At 35.8% G+C, this 16,852-nt stretch overlaps 1 long non-coding RNA gene across 1 annotated transcript in view; it reads right to left on the bottom strand.

Annotated features, from left to right (window-relative positions):
- Positions 1-16,852, bottom strand: part of LOC141494740 (uncharacterized) — a 106,418-nt gene that overhangs the window by 32,769 nt on the left and 56,797 nt on the right. The window lies entirely within an intron of this gene.

Here is a 16,852-nt window from a genome sequence, read left to right as displayed (position 1 = left end):
TGAGGAAATTGGAGCTTATGATTCACCCAAGGTCCCAGAATAAGTAGCACAGCTGGGATTCATCAATCACTCTTCCCATGCCACCATGTTGTCTCTCTAGGTGGATATATACCCAAAGTAAAAGGGAATGCTAAGAGGGTTAAAGAGGCATAGGTTAGATAGGACTGGAAAGTATTTTAGAGATCACCTTGTCTAGCTTCCTCATTTTCCAAGTGTGTCAACTCAATCCCAAAGAGAGAAATTTATTTCATTTGCCTAGATGTTAGCATTTGAGATTGTCCTAGTCTTCAGACCACCAGTAATGTCCCCACATATACTTTTAGGATGAGTTTGGCTCTAGTATCCTAACACTTATCCTCTAGGATGATTTTGAATTTTTTTTCCTAGGCTGGTCCTGGCATTGCTCCATCTAAGAAATTGAAAGGCTTTTAAAGATACTTAGGGAGGCACTATGATTAATGCCCAATACCAGCTGCTATTTTGGCAGCCCTCTTTATGTACTTCACCTTCATGGGGATAACAACATTTCCCTTGAGAAAACACGTGAGAAGCTCTGGGGAGGACCTGAGAACAGAACTGTCATAAGAGTAGTCATTTGATTTTAGAAATTTAGCTTCAGTGTCAGAAGGCTTTCAATTTCTCACCTGCCCTGTCTGCATTAATATAATTAACAGTCATTTAAGAAGGTAAAACTATCATCTTTGCAATGTGGATTAATGGGCATCAAATCATTTTATCTGGGGCTTATGTAAATGGTTTTGTCTTCCTTGGAACAAGTGGATGTAGAAGGGTTACATTTTTAATGATAATTCTAATGGTCCTATGAGTCATTTTAGTGCAGAAACTGAATAGTTTGTTATTGTTCATTTTTCACTCACATCTGACTCTTTGTGACTCCATTTGGAGTTTTCAGGGAAAAGGATATTGGAATGATTTGCCATTTCCTTCTCCAATTCATTTTACAGATGCAGAGGCAAACAAGGGTTAAGTGGTATGTCCAGTGTCACATAGCTAGTAAATATTATCTGAGTCCAGATTTAAACTCACAAAGATGAATCTTCCTTGTTTACCAAATAAACACCAATCCTCCAGTCTCAAATTAACTTTAAGCACTTAGGATGATTCTTCTAGAACTTGGTCAGTGAGGAAAACCTAGAAATAGTAAATCTTTAGATGATTTCCATCAAAAGATTAAAGAGTAAGACACTTCCTCTGATTGCTTTATAAAGACAGATAGATGCAGGAGAGGGTTCCTAGGTGTGTAACATAAAATATATTGACATATTTTTTCAATGTATTGGTCCATTTTGCTGATTTTTTCTTTTCTTCTTTTTTTAATCTTTTCTTTAAAAAATTATAAGGGATCATTCTCTGGTAAGGGGGAGGAGAAGCAATGGGGAAAGTACAGGTAATATAAAAACAAAAAAATCAAGAAAACTTATTCTAAAAAATAAAGTAATAAATTAATGTTAAATTATGTTTCAAAGGCTCATTTTATATAAAGGACTCTAAATATTATGGAGAAGTAAGTTTTAGGTATTCTTTCATCTTGATCCCAGACTCTATTAGTTGGGTGGCCCCCATTCCAAATTAGTTACAGTGGGTGTTGAAACAAGTCAACAAGTATTTATTAAATTCTTAATCTACATTAGATGATGTGCTAAGTAAAGTGCTGGAAACACAAATGGAAGTTAAAAAATTACAAGGCCTTTGCTTTCAAGGAGCTTATATTCTAATAGAGGAAGAATGACAATCTTTGGACCTTTCTTAAAATGAAGATTCCAGGAGAAATTGACCAATAATAGGAAGGAGTTGCAGGAGTGGATAGAGGATTGTTCCCTCATGTGGAAGCTGCAGAGATCAAGCTATCTTCCAGGGAGGGGAGGCTATTGGTGCATGGAACTCTCTGATCTATCCTCCACACAAGTGCAAAACTGATATTTTTGAAGAATAAATCTAACCACTTTATTTGTCTTTTCAAAAAACTCAAGTGACTCCTTTTTGCATCTAAGGTCAAATATAAATTCCTTTGTTTAACATAACTTTAAAGCCTAAAATCCATACTCAAAACAGAAACTGAGTAGCTTTGAGAAGCAGAAAAGACTCCATATTTTTCTCTTTTCCAAAGAAAAGAATCCATCCTCCAATTACAGCATTGGACTCTACTAGTTCTGACTCACAGAATTGTTCCAAGTCACTGACTGGGATCTAAGCAGAGTACAGTACAAATATCCTTGGCCCAGTAATCAAAAGACCCAGTAATCAAAAGGTTCAATTCAGATTCTGTCACTCATTCATTATGTAAATAGGGGTGTGCTGGTGAATGTTTAACAATAATCTGAAGAATAAAAAAAAAGCATGCTTGAAACACTAGTAATTTTTTTTCAGTTTAATTACCAGACCTTTATTAAATAGTTTCCAAGGGCTAGGAAGCATGTAAAGTATTTGCAACACAAAGGCAAAATTAAAACTATTCCTATTCTCAAGAAGTTTACATTCAACAAAGTTAAGTATTTAGATAACTAATTATAAAACACATGCAAAATAAACATAAATTCATTATGGGTAGGAAGAAAACTACCAACTGGAAGAATATGGAGAGGATTTTTAAGAAGTAGGTCTTGAGCTGAGTCAAGAATTTTTTAAAAAATTTTATTGATTTTATTTTTATTTATATAACATGGTCGAACATTTATATAATGGTATAATTATGGCATAATTATTATGATGGTATAATTATTATTACTATACATTAGAAATTTTAATCTACATTATTAATTATCTTAATCTCTTCTTAAGAATTTCTCATTATCTTAAATCTAGAAATCAACAAAATGATAAATTAAGCCCTGATTTTTTTTAGCATTTGCTGATTTCTGAGATAAAACTATTCACAAGAAAAATTTAACAATCTACTAGAGACAGTCTGAGATGGCTCCAGTATATGTGTATAAGCATGGACAAAGCATCTAATCTCTCTGGATTTTTCTTTCCTTAGCTGTCAGAAAGAAATTATAATACTAATTTTATCTCCTTCCCAGGATTGGTATGGAGATCATATAAGAAGATAAATGGGAAAGCATTTTAATTCCCACATATAAATTGTTATAAATTGCTATACCAATGAGCATAGCAGTCAACTAGGTAACTCATTGGATACAATGCTAGACTTAGAGAAAGGAAGACCTGAGATCAAATTTGATCTAAGTCACCTACTGGTTGTGTGATGCAGGGGGAAGTCACATCAATTCTATATGTCTCAGTTTCCTCAGCTGTAAAATAGGGATAACAGCAACAACCTCTGAAGGGTCTTCTGGGTGAAAGGAATTAACCAGCATTCTTATCATTGTCATATAAGCTTCTCAATAAGGTAAGTTGTGAAGGTTCAGGTGTTAAGAGGAACTAATTAGAGTAGATAGCCAATGTCAGGAAGAACCAACAGATATCTAGTAAAGCTTCCCAAAGTCAGATAGCCATGGTCACAAGAACCCAAAGAAATATGTAATCCAAACAGTGGATACACAAATGAAAGAGTGGTGGATGCCTCACATTCTCAAAGGCATTTCCATCCAGAGCCTGCAACCTGGTATTAAAATATTATCAGTTGTGTGAACCTGGGGAAGTCACATATCCTCTCTCTGCCTCAGTTTCCTCAACTGTAAAATAAGAATAATGACAGCATCTATTGCTAAAGGTATGAAATGTTTATAAAATGCTTACCAAAATGCCTTCCTTCTTTCCTATCAATATTGTATAATGATGGTCACATAAAGGAGACATGACAGTTTTAAGAGCTAATACCTCTTTAGAGATCTTCAAGAATCTGAATGGCATTTATCAAGTATATTGCACTGGTAAGAAAGTCTATCCACTCTCTGTTATGGCTAGTGCAAAGGGGCTATCTATTATACCACCACCACTAGAAAAATAAGAAATGTCAGTTAAGTCCCTGTTTCCTTTAGAACAAATTATTTAGCTCCATGTAAAATTTCCCCAAAGCTCCAATTTCATGGTAACTCTCTGGTCCAAAAAGGGAACTTATCATTATTTAATTTCCCCTTTTCTCCTTTTTTAACCACTGTGTGAAATCAAGGAAAGAGCACTGGATATGGAGTTCAATGGATCTTTATAACCTTTGTGGACCTCATCTGCAAAATTAGGCAAGAAGATTTGATAACTTCTTCCTGTACACCAGGCATTAGGGATACAAAGATTTTTAAAATAAGCAATCTCTGCCCTCAAGGACATTTAATTGAGGGTAATAATGTTAGTTGCATACCTCTCAACATTGTTGTTGGGTAAATTATATTCTAAAATATAAAAAGTGCTACAAAAATGTGACATCATTATTATCAACCAAAAATCCAACATTGGATGTCTCAACTGTCTACAGACATGTCAGCTTCAAAGAATCATATTAAAGGTGACAGCTTTATCCAATAGAGAGAGTACTTGAAACGGGAGCAGAATGTGTTGTCAGAAGGTGAAAATATACCATATGTTTCTTGTCCAGCTGACTCCAGGGAACCCATGTCTGGATAAAGAAATAAAGATCACCCCACCCCTGAGGGAGCTGCCTGAACCCATTGAATCAGAGGATTCAGAGTTTGAAAAGGTCTCAAAGATCATCTAGTCCAACCCATGTACATGCAGTTTACAAATGAGGAAGATAAAGCTTTGATAAATTAAATAATATGCATACAGAGTCAACATTTGATTTCTGGTCCTCTGGCTCTACTGTCCCTTGGATCCATGAGAAAAAAAAATATTAAATCTTTCTCCTTCTAGATTCCAAGGACATATTTCCATCAACTACACACACACACACACACACACACACACACACACACACACACACACACACACATATACACTGCTGCCACCACCAGTACCAAATAAATCTAAATCCTAATAAATAATAATAATAAATAATATAAGGTACAGACAATGAGACTGTGACCAATTTAATCAGTACAGCTCTACAACTTCACAGCCTTAATTAAGACAGAATGAGTGGAGTTTGTTTTCCCAGGGTGCTGAATTTAAAGGACACTGACAAGATCATAAATTTAGAACTGGAGAGGACCTTAGGGGTTAGCCTCTCATTTTACACATAAGGAAATTTAGGCTTTGAGAGGTCAAACTCAGGCAGACCTGAGTTCAAATCCAGCCTCCAATATTTACAAGCTTTGTGATCCCCTTCAATTTACCTCATCTCTGCTTGTCTCGGTTTCCTCATCTGATAAGTATACCTACCTCCCCAAGTTGTGAGGATCAAAACTAGATACCAGTACTTAAGTCCTGGATAAAGATAAACTAGTATTAGACTTGTCTCATATCCTATCAGTAGTATTTGAAGTGAGATTCAAACCCAAGTTTTCCTGACTCCAAGCCCCAGAAACTATTTCCTGTACAACAATGCCCTTTTCTGTCAAGAAATACTTCTGCAAAGAACCATCAGAATTTATCACCTGGTTAGTAAGAATTAGTTTTAAAAGGAAGTTCCTTTATGGCAGGCTAAGATAAACTCTTTTCCCATTCTACCCCAAAGATCCATCTCAGGAACAATTGTCTCTCAGCAGCAACCTTGAGCTAATATTCAAGGATCCTTGTCTCCTATTTTATATTTAAATGAAATATTACTGCTCTAAGTTATATTCTTTGGATACAATATCTGATATTTACCTCAAATGCAAAAAATTTTAATGATAATTCTACTGAACTTGAGGCTCAATCTGTGCAATTCCTCTAATACAGTTTTATCTCTGTAATATTTCTTTCACACTTTTGAGAATTTATTTTCCCTTCTCCTCAATAACTCTAGGAATAGAGATATCAGTAGCAGAGATGCAAGTGGCCTGGCAAGGCATGATGAAAGGAGACCAGCTTCAAGAGTACCTTGACTCCAACTCAGGAAATCACTAGGGAGGTCTAGGCTGTCTGCCTGTCTGAGAGAGAGAATCTGCAAAAGGTGGAGTCTCACTGCTCAAAGCTTTCCATCGGCAGTTCAATATATCCTCTCACTCTGGGGATTCAGCTCTAGGGAACTACTCAAGTGGTTTAGAAGATAGCTCAAACCTGCTTTTCCTGGAAATCAAACAACAATCAGTATGTAATTGATGTGGCTGGGGTTGGGCTCTTCCCCACTGATCCATCCCGCTTCAGATTCCCATCATCTCTGCTTCTGATTTGGCCCAGAAAAGTTATTAGAACAGCCTTGTGATATCTTTTGGCTCTGTGGATTATAGTTTTCCCAATAGGCAACACAAGTTGAAAATGAAAAATAAGGCAAATTTTTCATCTCCCTTTCATGTGTTGGACTAAAAATTGAATAATCATTGAAAGGACTTAGGTATTTTTCTCTCATTCCATTGCTAGTTCTTCAGTCCCTGCTTACACACACACACACACACACACACACACACAAACATTTTAGAGAAATGCTAGTTTCATTAAAACATTTCTAAAGTATATCTTTCCAATATATTTTAGATAATCAAAAGTTAAGAATTTCAAATTTTTAGTGACCAAATGAAAACATGCTTCAAATAACTAATAATAAAAGAAAAATACATTGAAACTAAAGTTTAATTTCATCTTCTAAACATTGACAAAAATGACCAAAAAAAGGAGCTGATATTAGAGGAACTGTATGAATATAAGTATATTATATTATTGATAGAGATGTGAATGGACCTAAAATACTGGAAAATCATTTGTAAATTTTTCAGAATGGTAGGTAAACTATTAAAAACCGTTTGAGTCAATGATCTATATATCCTCTAAAAAACAAACATACCAAAAAAACACAGAAAGAAAGGTACAATATATACCAAAATATTCATAGGAATACTTCCTGAGGTAGGAAAGAAATTGAAACAAAGTGGACACCCAATGATTTGAGAATGACTAAACAAATTCCAGCATATTAATAGAATACTATTGTACAGTAAGAAATGAAGATTGCAAGGAATCCAGAGAAACAGAAAGATTGATAAGAACTAACAATAGTGAAAAGAGTGTAATCAAAAGGATTTATATATATATTTATATATATATATATATATATACACAAATTATATATATACTACACACAAACACACACACACATAATGACTACAACGATGTAAATCTTAAAATCACTGAAAGGAAACAAAACTAAATAACTGAAAAAACAAAGATGATCCTAAGGGACAGGTAATGAAACACTCTCTGTCTTTCATAAAGAAAGTAGAAGTTCCAAGAGTTGAACACTGAATAATTGTGAAATCAGGTCACTATATCAAGTGTCTCTGCTTAACTAAGTTGCATTGTTAGAAACAGAAATTCAAACAGGTGGCAGGCAAGGGAATGAAAATAAAGAAATGAGAGGTAGGTAAAGGTAAAAGGCATCAATAACACTTTTATAAAAAATAAAAATCAAATGTGCTTCAGCCAGAGTTGCTTTTGGATTCTTGTCAGCTCCTGAAGCCTTATTGCTGGTTCTTGAATGTATATGAAAGGTCAAAAACTTTTATTACTCTAGTCAGCTTTTAGCAGATGAAGCATAGTTATTCACAGATATCTCTCAGAAAGAAAATTTTCACATTATAATATAGGATAGCAACATAATATAATGGAATGAACACTGGCTTCAGAGTGAGAAGATCTAAGTTCAAGTTCAACTAAAGACATTTACTTAGCTGTGTGGCAATTTCCCTGGTATTCAGTTTCTTCATTTTAAAAATGAGAATGCTAGACTAGAAGGTCTCTGAGGTCCCTTCCAGCCCTAGATTTCCTTCTAAAATCCAACTACTACTGTATATTATATCAAAGTGGCCTTATTCTTTGTCAAAACTAATCCCACCTGTTCAAGTGATCACATTCTATCACTTCTTCTTCAATAGATTCCCTCTGTCGTCCTCACCTCCACTTGTTTTTAATTTAATCCCTGATTTCTGGTTTCTCTCCTATTGTTTACAAATGTGCCCCCAGTTCTCATCCTCAATTATGCTATATCTCTTCTGTCCCTTTTGTCTAAAATCCCTGAAAAGACTGTCTACAACAGGTGTCTCCACTTTTTCTTTCATTCTCTTTTTGACCCTTACTTAGCAGGAGTGGGTCATTCTTGACATTTTCTACCTAAGGTCATTTGGATATTTATAACACCATTTATGAGTAATACAAAATTATCAGCTTAAAAACTAGCCTGCTGTATTTGGTCAAACATTTAATTAATTCACCCCTAAACCATTCCTAAATTTATTGAATTCCAAGTCCTGCCTGTGTTTGCCATGGTGGCATCAGACCAAATGATTGATTTCGTAGACCTTTGGTCCTCTTTTCAAACATTCCTTGCCCTTGTACTTACTATCTTTCTAACATAATCATTCTGCTGAAACTGCCCTCTCCAAAATAACCAATGATATCTTTATTGCCAGGTCCAATGACTTTTTCTCAATCCTCACTCTTCTTGAGCATTCTGCAACTTTTGACACTGTTGATAATCTCTTCCTTGATACTCTCTTCTCTTTAGGTTTTAGGAGCATCACTCTCCTGGTTCTCTACTTATTTGAATGATTCTTTTTGGTCTCCTTTACTGGAACTTCAACCAGAAGGTCTTTTAACCATAGATATCCCACACCAGGTTTTATACTATCCTGAGTACTCTTCTCTTCTCCTGCTATGCTGCTTCATTTGGTGATTTCATGAAAGTTCCATGGATTTGACCACCATACTATGTGGATTATTTTCTTATCTACCTATCCTTCCCAAATCTTTCTGCTGACCTCCAGTTTCTCATCTCTAACTGCCTTTCAGACACCTCAAACTAGATTTCAGTAGATATCTTAACATGTTCAAGATCAAACTAAAATTCTTTTCCCCTTCCTACCTTACCTATTATTATAGAGGGTAATACCAGCCTTCTGAACTCTCAGACTTGCAATTTAGAAGTCAACTTCAACTCTTCACTAACACTTCCTATATCCAATCTATTGGCTAAGCCTGAATCTCTTGAATATGCCCCACAACTGACATTGCCAACATTCTTATGCTAAAAGAGAGATACTCAATAAACTACAACAGCTCCCTATACCCTCCATCAAATACAAAATTCCCTGTTTGGCATCCAAGGGTCTTCATGACTTAGTCCCCTCTAACCTGCCCAGTTCTTTTCACCTTATTCTCTTCCATGATCCAGTGATACTGATCTCTTTGCTATTCCATAAACAAGATACTCCATCTCTTAGTTCCATAAATTTTCTCTAGCTTGGAATTCCCCATGCTTAGAATGTTCTCCTTTCTTGTCTTCTCCCTAATTTTCTTGAAGTCACAACAAAAATCCCATAGCCTATAAGAAGACTTCCCAAACCCTCTTATTCTAGTGCCTCACCTCTCTTATTTATTTTCTACTGATCCCACATATAGCTTATACATATTTATATGCTTGTCTCCCCCAGTAGATTGTGAGTTCCTTGAGGGCAAAGACTAATACATAGTATTTTATTTGCACACTTAGCACTTAGCATAGTACCTGGAATAAGAGAGGGTGACCTATTCCTATATTCAAGGAAAGCTACAAAGAATTCTTAATAATGCTACTTGATATTCTAAAAGATGGCAGCATGAAGGCAGGAATTCCTGGAAACCTGTTTCCCAAAAAAAACTCCAAAAGCAATCAAATTATGACTCTAGCCAAAATTCAGAGGGGCAGAACCCACAGAAGGACTGAGTGATACAACTTCCAAGTCCAAGACAACTTAGAAGTTCCACAGGAAAGGTCTGTTTCACCAGGACTGGGGCTAGGAAAAAACTACTGGTGCAGCCACAGCCACAACCACAGTTACAGTACAACTGAGTGCCTAGATCCCTAGGGGAACTGGATCTGTGGCAGAGGGGGCAGTTTCCAGACCTCTTGGCCCCAGGATCACCAGGAAAAGCTTGAAGGGGTGGTGAGGGAACTCTGCCACCCCAGAGTAAATACAAAGGGACCACTGGCCTCAGAGCAGCCCTGTGGTGAGAACTTGCAGTGGAAATTGGGGAAGCCAACCTGCACCTCCAAAGCACAGCCCACAGATGGTAAGGTCTCTCTGATCTCCTTGGGGCAGGACTCAGCTGTCTAATCACACCCAGATCCAGGTTGCAGTTTGAGCTTCCATACCACCATAGCCCAGCAGGGACCCTCCTCATAGCTCCAGATCAGAGGGGAGTACCTGTGGTCATCCACATATCAAAGCACAGGCAAGAAAGCATAAGACCATGGAGGAATTAAAGACCCAAGAATTCCCCAAAGCCTTGGAAGTACAGTAAATCAGTCATAGGCTGAGGAAATGAGCAAACAGAAGAAAAAGAAGAATCTGACCTTAGAAAATTACTTTGGTCCCATGGAAGATTCAGAAGATGATAAAATCAAAGCTTCTATATCCAAAACCTTCAAGAGAAATAGAAAATGAATTCAGGCTATGGATGGGCTCAAAAAAGACTTTGAAAAAAATTAAGGGAGGTAGAGGAAAAATTGGAAGGAGAAATGAGAGCGATACAGATAAATGATCAAAACCAAATTAGTAGCTTGGAGAAAGAAATACAAAAAAATACTGAAAAAAAAATAACACATTAAAAACCAGTTTAAGCAAAATGGAAAAAGCAACACAAAAGACAAATGAGGAGAAGAATGCCTTAAAAAACAGAATTGGGGGTGGCTAGGTGGCACTGGTGGCTAGGTGGTGCAGTAGATAGAGCACTAGCCCTGGAGTCAGGAGCACCTGAGTTCAAATCCGGCCTCAGACACTTAATAATTACTTAACTGTGTGGCCTTGGGCAAGCCACTTAACCCCCATTGCCTTGCATAGTTCCAAATTTCTCTCCAGAAAGGTAGAATGAGTTCACAGCTCCACCAACAATGTAATAGTGACCCAGATTTCCCACAACCTTCCAATAATGATCATTATCCTGTCTGGTCATATCGGCCAGTCTAAGAGGTATGAGGCGGTACCTCAGAGAAACTTTAATTTGCATTTCTCTAATAAGAAATGATTTAGAGCAATTTTTCATATGACTATGGATTGCTTTGATCTCCCCATATGTAAATTGTCTTTGTCTCTCATCCTTGATACATGAATGGATCACCTTATTTTCTGACCATAATGTCCTTGTTGATATCTTCCCAGCAGAAAATTGTGAATATGTCAATATCCAAGTAAAGAATCTGGGAATTCCTATAGCACCACTAGGTAAATCCTAGGGAGTTACCTAAAATACATAGAATCAAATCAACAAGTATTTATTAAATTATTGCCACTATTCTAGTTGCGAGGGATTAAAAAATATTAAACAGTCCCTACTTGGTGACTATTGATTCCCTACCTACCTAGGATCACCCTAATTTGAGGAACTCATTCAAACTATTCATTTCACTTCCAACTCACTATTCAGTCTGCTACACCTCCATACCTGATAGCCTTATCACATACTTTTTCTTCTTCCATTTTGCTTTCCTTTCACTATTAGAAGATAAGCTTATTAAGAGTAGTCACCTTGTTTTCTTGTTTTTGTATTCCTGGGACACAGAAGGTTCCTTGGCATATGTTTAGGACTTAATAAATACTCTTATTTTTTTTTCAGGTTTTTGCAAGGCAAATGGGGTTAAGTGGCTTGCCCAAGGCCACACAGCTAGGTAATTATTAAGTGTCTGAGACCTGATTTGAACCCAGGTACTACTGACTCCAAGGCCTATGCTTTATCCACTGTACCACCTAGATGCCCCAATAAATACTCTTATCTTCCTAGATACCTATCTATTCAATCTTGCTCCAATTAATCTTCTCAGTCACCGAATAAATCTCTAAGACCATAAGTTCTATGTTTAGCTGCATTAACAAGAGGGAGTTTCCTCACTAGGAATTCCAGCAACAGATAAACAGATAAAAATGATAGAGAGAGAAGATAGATGGATGGAGGATATGACAATCACTACAGGTGAAGAAGTAAGGTGACATAGTCAAGACAGGATAGGATAGGCCAAGAAACCCTGGGTGAAAGTCCTGCCTCTCAAACATATTGGCTATATCCCTGGGAAATCATTTAACCTCTCAGGGTCCCAAGAAACTTACTAAATCTATAAACTGGAATGTAGATGCTCATCTGCATTGGTAAAGAATGGGATTCCCCACCAGGAGCTCCCTGCTCTTTATCAGAAGGAGAAAGAGAGAGAGGCAGAGAAACAGAGAGAGAGAGAGAGAGAGAGAGAGAGAGAGAGAGAGAAAGTAGCCCTACATGTATATCATTGTCTTGGCAGTATTTTTCATCATCTTTGTCTTTTTGGCAAAGATAATAAAAATATTTTTCTAATAGTTTGATTTTTAAGTTGGACATAATAAAGATTCAGTTTCATACAATGTTCTTTTTCTGTTCTACATTGTATAGGGGAAAGTTCTAAATAAATTGGGAATAAAAAATTAATATTTTAAAAACAAGATTGCATAGTTGCTCATTTTTGTGGTATTCCAGGATTTAATGCAAGAAACTTATGAGTTCTGGAAAACATTTGGAGAATATTACCATTAAAAGGGAATCTTTTGGTTTAGATTTCATCAAAACATTATCTATAGCAACAGCAGACATCTTAGGTTATCAATTATATTATTTACTCTATAAGAGAACAAATAGCTAAAAAGACATAGTTTCTAGGGACCAAGAAGCAGGAAAAATTTGCTGTCAGAATCTCTATTTATTATAATGCAAAGAAGACAAAATGTTTTCTGGACACCTTGTCAAATAAGACCATCTAATCATTCAGCATCAGAGTCACTAGTTTGAATTTCTCCTAAATTTAGGCAGAAGGGAAATTAGTTCATTACAAGCTCTACAGTCTTATTCAGTAAACCAAAATTTAAGTAGACTTCAGAAAAATTATACAACTCCCTACACTCCAATAAGGCATAATCCCATTTTGGTTATTCATGGTGTGGAATTAAGTGTTGCTTAGTTTCATTGGAAGGACAACAGATATGTTGATAAACTCTCACATTTGAAGGTTTTTTTTTCAGTTTACACATCAAATAGTAAACAAATAGTAACTAAGCACCTACTATGTGCCAGAAACTGTGTTAAGTTCTGAGAATTTAAAGAAAATGAAAACAATCTCTTTTCTCAAAAAGCTCACAGTCTAATAAGCACTTACACATAGATTGTATATTTTATCAGGTTGAGAAGGCATAGAATACAGAGAAGAGTATTAGACTTGGAGTCAGGGTTTAAATCCTGTCTAAGATACTTACAATCCCAGTGGTTTGGGGTAAGTCACTTAACCTCTCTGAATTTCAGTTCCTTCACCTAGAAATGGTGGCAATATCTGTAGCACTGATTACATAGAGCTTTCCTGAGGGTCAAATAAGATAATGCATGATAAAGTCTGTTGCAAATTTTAGCATTCTGTATAAATGTCCAATATTATTTTTAAGCCTACATAGGTTTTTAAGATAGGCAGGATATATTTAATTTATCAACCATTTAATAAATCAGGAAACTGAATCTCCAAAAGGTTTCATTTAATTAATTAGTTTACTCTGAATTTCAACAAAACTAGATCTGTAAAAGGAACAAAGATGAGGTCACATATAAGCTCCCTATGCCTTTCTAAGTTCTTCATTTATGTTTTTTAAACATTGGAGTAGATGAGTTTTTACCTAACCTTTCTAAGAGTACAGGAAACATTTTAATGAGTTTTCTATTATTGCTGCTGTTTTAAGTATATGTATTCTTCTTAGAGATAATAGATTCATAAACTGAAAGAACTTGATGTAAACCTTTCATTTCATATGAGAAATCTGGTCAGATAAGGCTACTCAACTTGCCAGTCACATATATCAGAGAAAATCATCTTCTAATAGCTCTTAATTCTATGTATCATGCCTGTGCTTCCTGCAACTTGTCTTATTCTTGACTAAAACTGGGTATGAGAGGCAATTGCTGGATGATGTAATCACAACAGCTGGTAATAGGAAACAGATTTCATCATTTATCAGGCTATTTTGTGCCCATATAATAAATTAGATTGGTGCTCTCTCCTAACAGCCTGTGCACCACGTCAATATTCTGAGAAGCATATCATCTATCACTTTCATTATTCAGCTCTGTTATAGTCACCCAGAAAGACATCTGGACTTAGAAAGACTCAAAATAATACCCAAATGAGCATCCAGATAAAATGTGATGTGAGTGGGAAAAAACACTGACCTGGGAGTCAGGAGACCTAGGTTCTAGTCCTGACTTTGCCATTAACTGACTGTGAGATCTTAGGTACTTATTCTTTTTTCTTTTTCTTTTTTTTTGTTTTTTCAAAGCAATGGGGTTATTCCCATGGTCACACAGCTAGGTAATTATTAAGTGTCTGAGGTCAGATTTGAACTCAGGTCCTCCTGGGCTGGTGCTCTATTTACTGTGCCACCTAGCTGCCCCTTAGGTACTTATTCTTTGCAAATTTCAGTTTCTTCCTTTGTTAATTAAGAAAGTTGTATTAGATGATCTCTGAGTCTTTCCAGCTCTGACAATCTTTGCTGCTATGAAAATGGTCCCTTGTCAGATCTCTTAGTAAACAGTGCTGCTAGTTGCTTCTCTCCTCCATATCTGCCTACTATTTACTGAAATCATAGTACTTTGTCCATGGTACTGAACTCCACCAAAGCAAGATGAACAAACTAATAATGGACAAAGTCTAAAAATCATGCTTAAGATAGTTCCCTGCTCTTGATAAACATAGAGAGAGGGAGAGAGGGAATGATGATGATGATGATGATGATGATGATGATGATGATGATGATGATGATGGTGGTGGTGGTGGTGGTAGTGATGATGATGATGGTGATGATAATGATGACGATGATGATGATGTATGACTGAAGATTGACTAAAGAAGTTTGTTTTTTTTTTTATTAGAAGAGTAGCATTGTCAAACCTGAAGCAATGGGTATACAAATACAAAATCAGAATCAGTCATTGCCCTCAAGACACTTATATTCTAGCAGTAAATGGCAGTATTGATCATGGTTCTAATACTAGAAAGGAGTGGGGGAGGGAGAAGGGCAAAGAGCACACACATATAGAGGCAGGAAAGCTATCAAGAATATGGGTTCCGAATAAAATGAAACATTACCGCATCTGCCTAGATATAGTGAACATCACACTGATGAATGTGAAAAACAATCAGAACAGAGGAGTCAGAGAAGAAATTGCATAGCTCAAAAAGTTAATCTTTTCTGGGCATGGTCTTTAGTCTGAGAATGATACACAATGGTAGTTGGTGAAAAGTTGACCTAAAGTAAAGAGAAGCTGCCTAAATATAGTGAACTCTATGAGACATTAATCAATCAATTGAAATATTGTACATAAAGATCACATTAATAAAATAATGTGGTATGCTGGAAAGAGAACTAGATTTAGTCTCAGAAGACTTACATTCAAGACAATACATTACATCAAGGTCCATTTCATATTATTTATGTAACATTAGGTGAATCAATTAACCTCCCTGGACTTAGGGCCTCATCTGTAAAATTAAGGGATTGTACAAGATGAAATATTATTCCTTTCATTTCTAAATGAATCATCTTTCAATGATTGATCATTTTGTCCATTTGGATACTCCCTCTTTCAATTCAATCCCTCTATAATATAACAGATGTTTAAGAAGTGATGAAAAATTCACCAACAAGGTAAAAAATCCTCTGACTATAGCTATACTTGCCTACTAACAGACAACTATTGTTCTAATTGTTCTCCATTCTTTATGCATTTTTAAATTGATAATCCCTGTCAAAGTTTTCAGTTCAGGGGCATTAACCTCTGTACTATGGTCAGAAATTAACATAGGCCTCTAAAAGAAGGCAATCTTTTTTTAATCAACCTGTTACTCCAAAAGTAAAGTCCTGTCCTAAGGCAACAGAATGTTGAATCAGGTAATTAAATGATCCTCCATTACTACAATTTCTAAGGAAGAAACAAAGACTGAACTCATTGCTGATGAACTCAAAAAATTAAAAGCCTATGCCTTAATCTATTTGCTCCATAGACTACTTGGTGCAATACTTGGTGCTATCTCTTCATTCTAATCTTAAATAACAGAAGATAGAAAATTAAATAAAAGATAGCTGTCCAAAAGCAGGACCTTAAGTTCCACATGGTTTAAGTCACCTTTCATGAGACATATTAATCTGAAAAAAGCAGACTGATTATTCATTCATACAGATTGTCATAGGGTCAGAAAGGAAATGCAAACCTGAATTAAATTTAAAACCAAGTATTTTATTCAGTTTGTGAATCCAAGGAATGCTTTTCCTCTGGAAAAGATGACTGAAAGCAAGATAGCTTAGCCTAAGAAAACCAATAGGTCTGCAATAGGTCCATTTGGATCTTGTTGTCCATAGTACATGAAACAAACAGTTTGCCCTGAGGAGATATACAAAGTTCCATCTTTAATCTTCTAATCAGTTCATCATCATATAAGAACATGAGCTGTTTTGTACAAAAAAAAGTTATACCCTAACAGCTTTGAGCTTTTGACTCAGAAAGACCTTGATTAAGACTAGTTAACTACAACACACACACACACACACACACACACACACAAAACCACAAACACCCAGACACATAAAGGTCTATAAATATAAAAGATTTTCCTCTCTTTCCTTTTAAGGACATACAAGGTCTGGATCAAATTACTTATAAGTCATAGAATTAAGTCAATTTAAATCAATAGAGGATTAGAAAAAGTACAAAAGATACCTCATGCACTCAAAAATGGACTACCAGAGCAACCGCACAAACTTTATACATACAAACAAATTTCACCTCTAGTTTGGAACTGCCATGTCTTCTC

Source organism: Macrotis lagotis, chromosome 8, assembly GCF_037893015.1.
Source record: "Macrotis lagotis isolate mMagLag1 chromosome 8, bilby.v1.9.chrom.fasta, whole genome shotgun sequence".
In the NCBI taxonomy this organism is placed as follows: Eukaryota; Metazoa; Chordata; class Mammalia; order Peramelemorphia; family Peramelidae; genus Macrotis; species Macrotis lagotis.
This window is presented reverse-complemented; position numbering and strand designations above follow the sequence as displayed.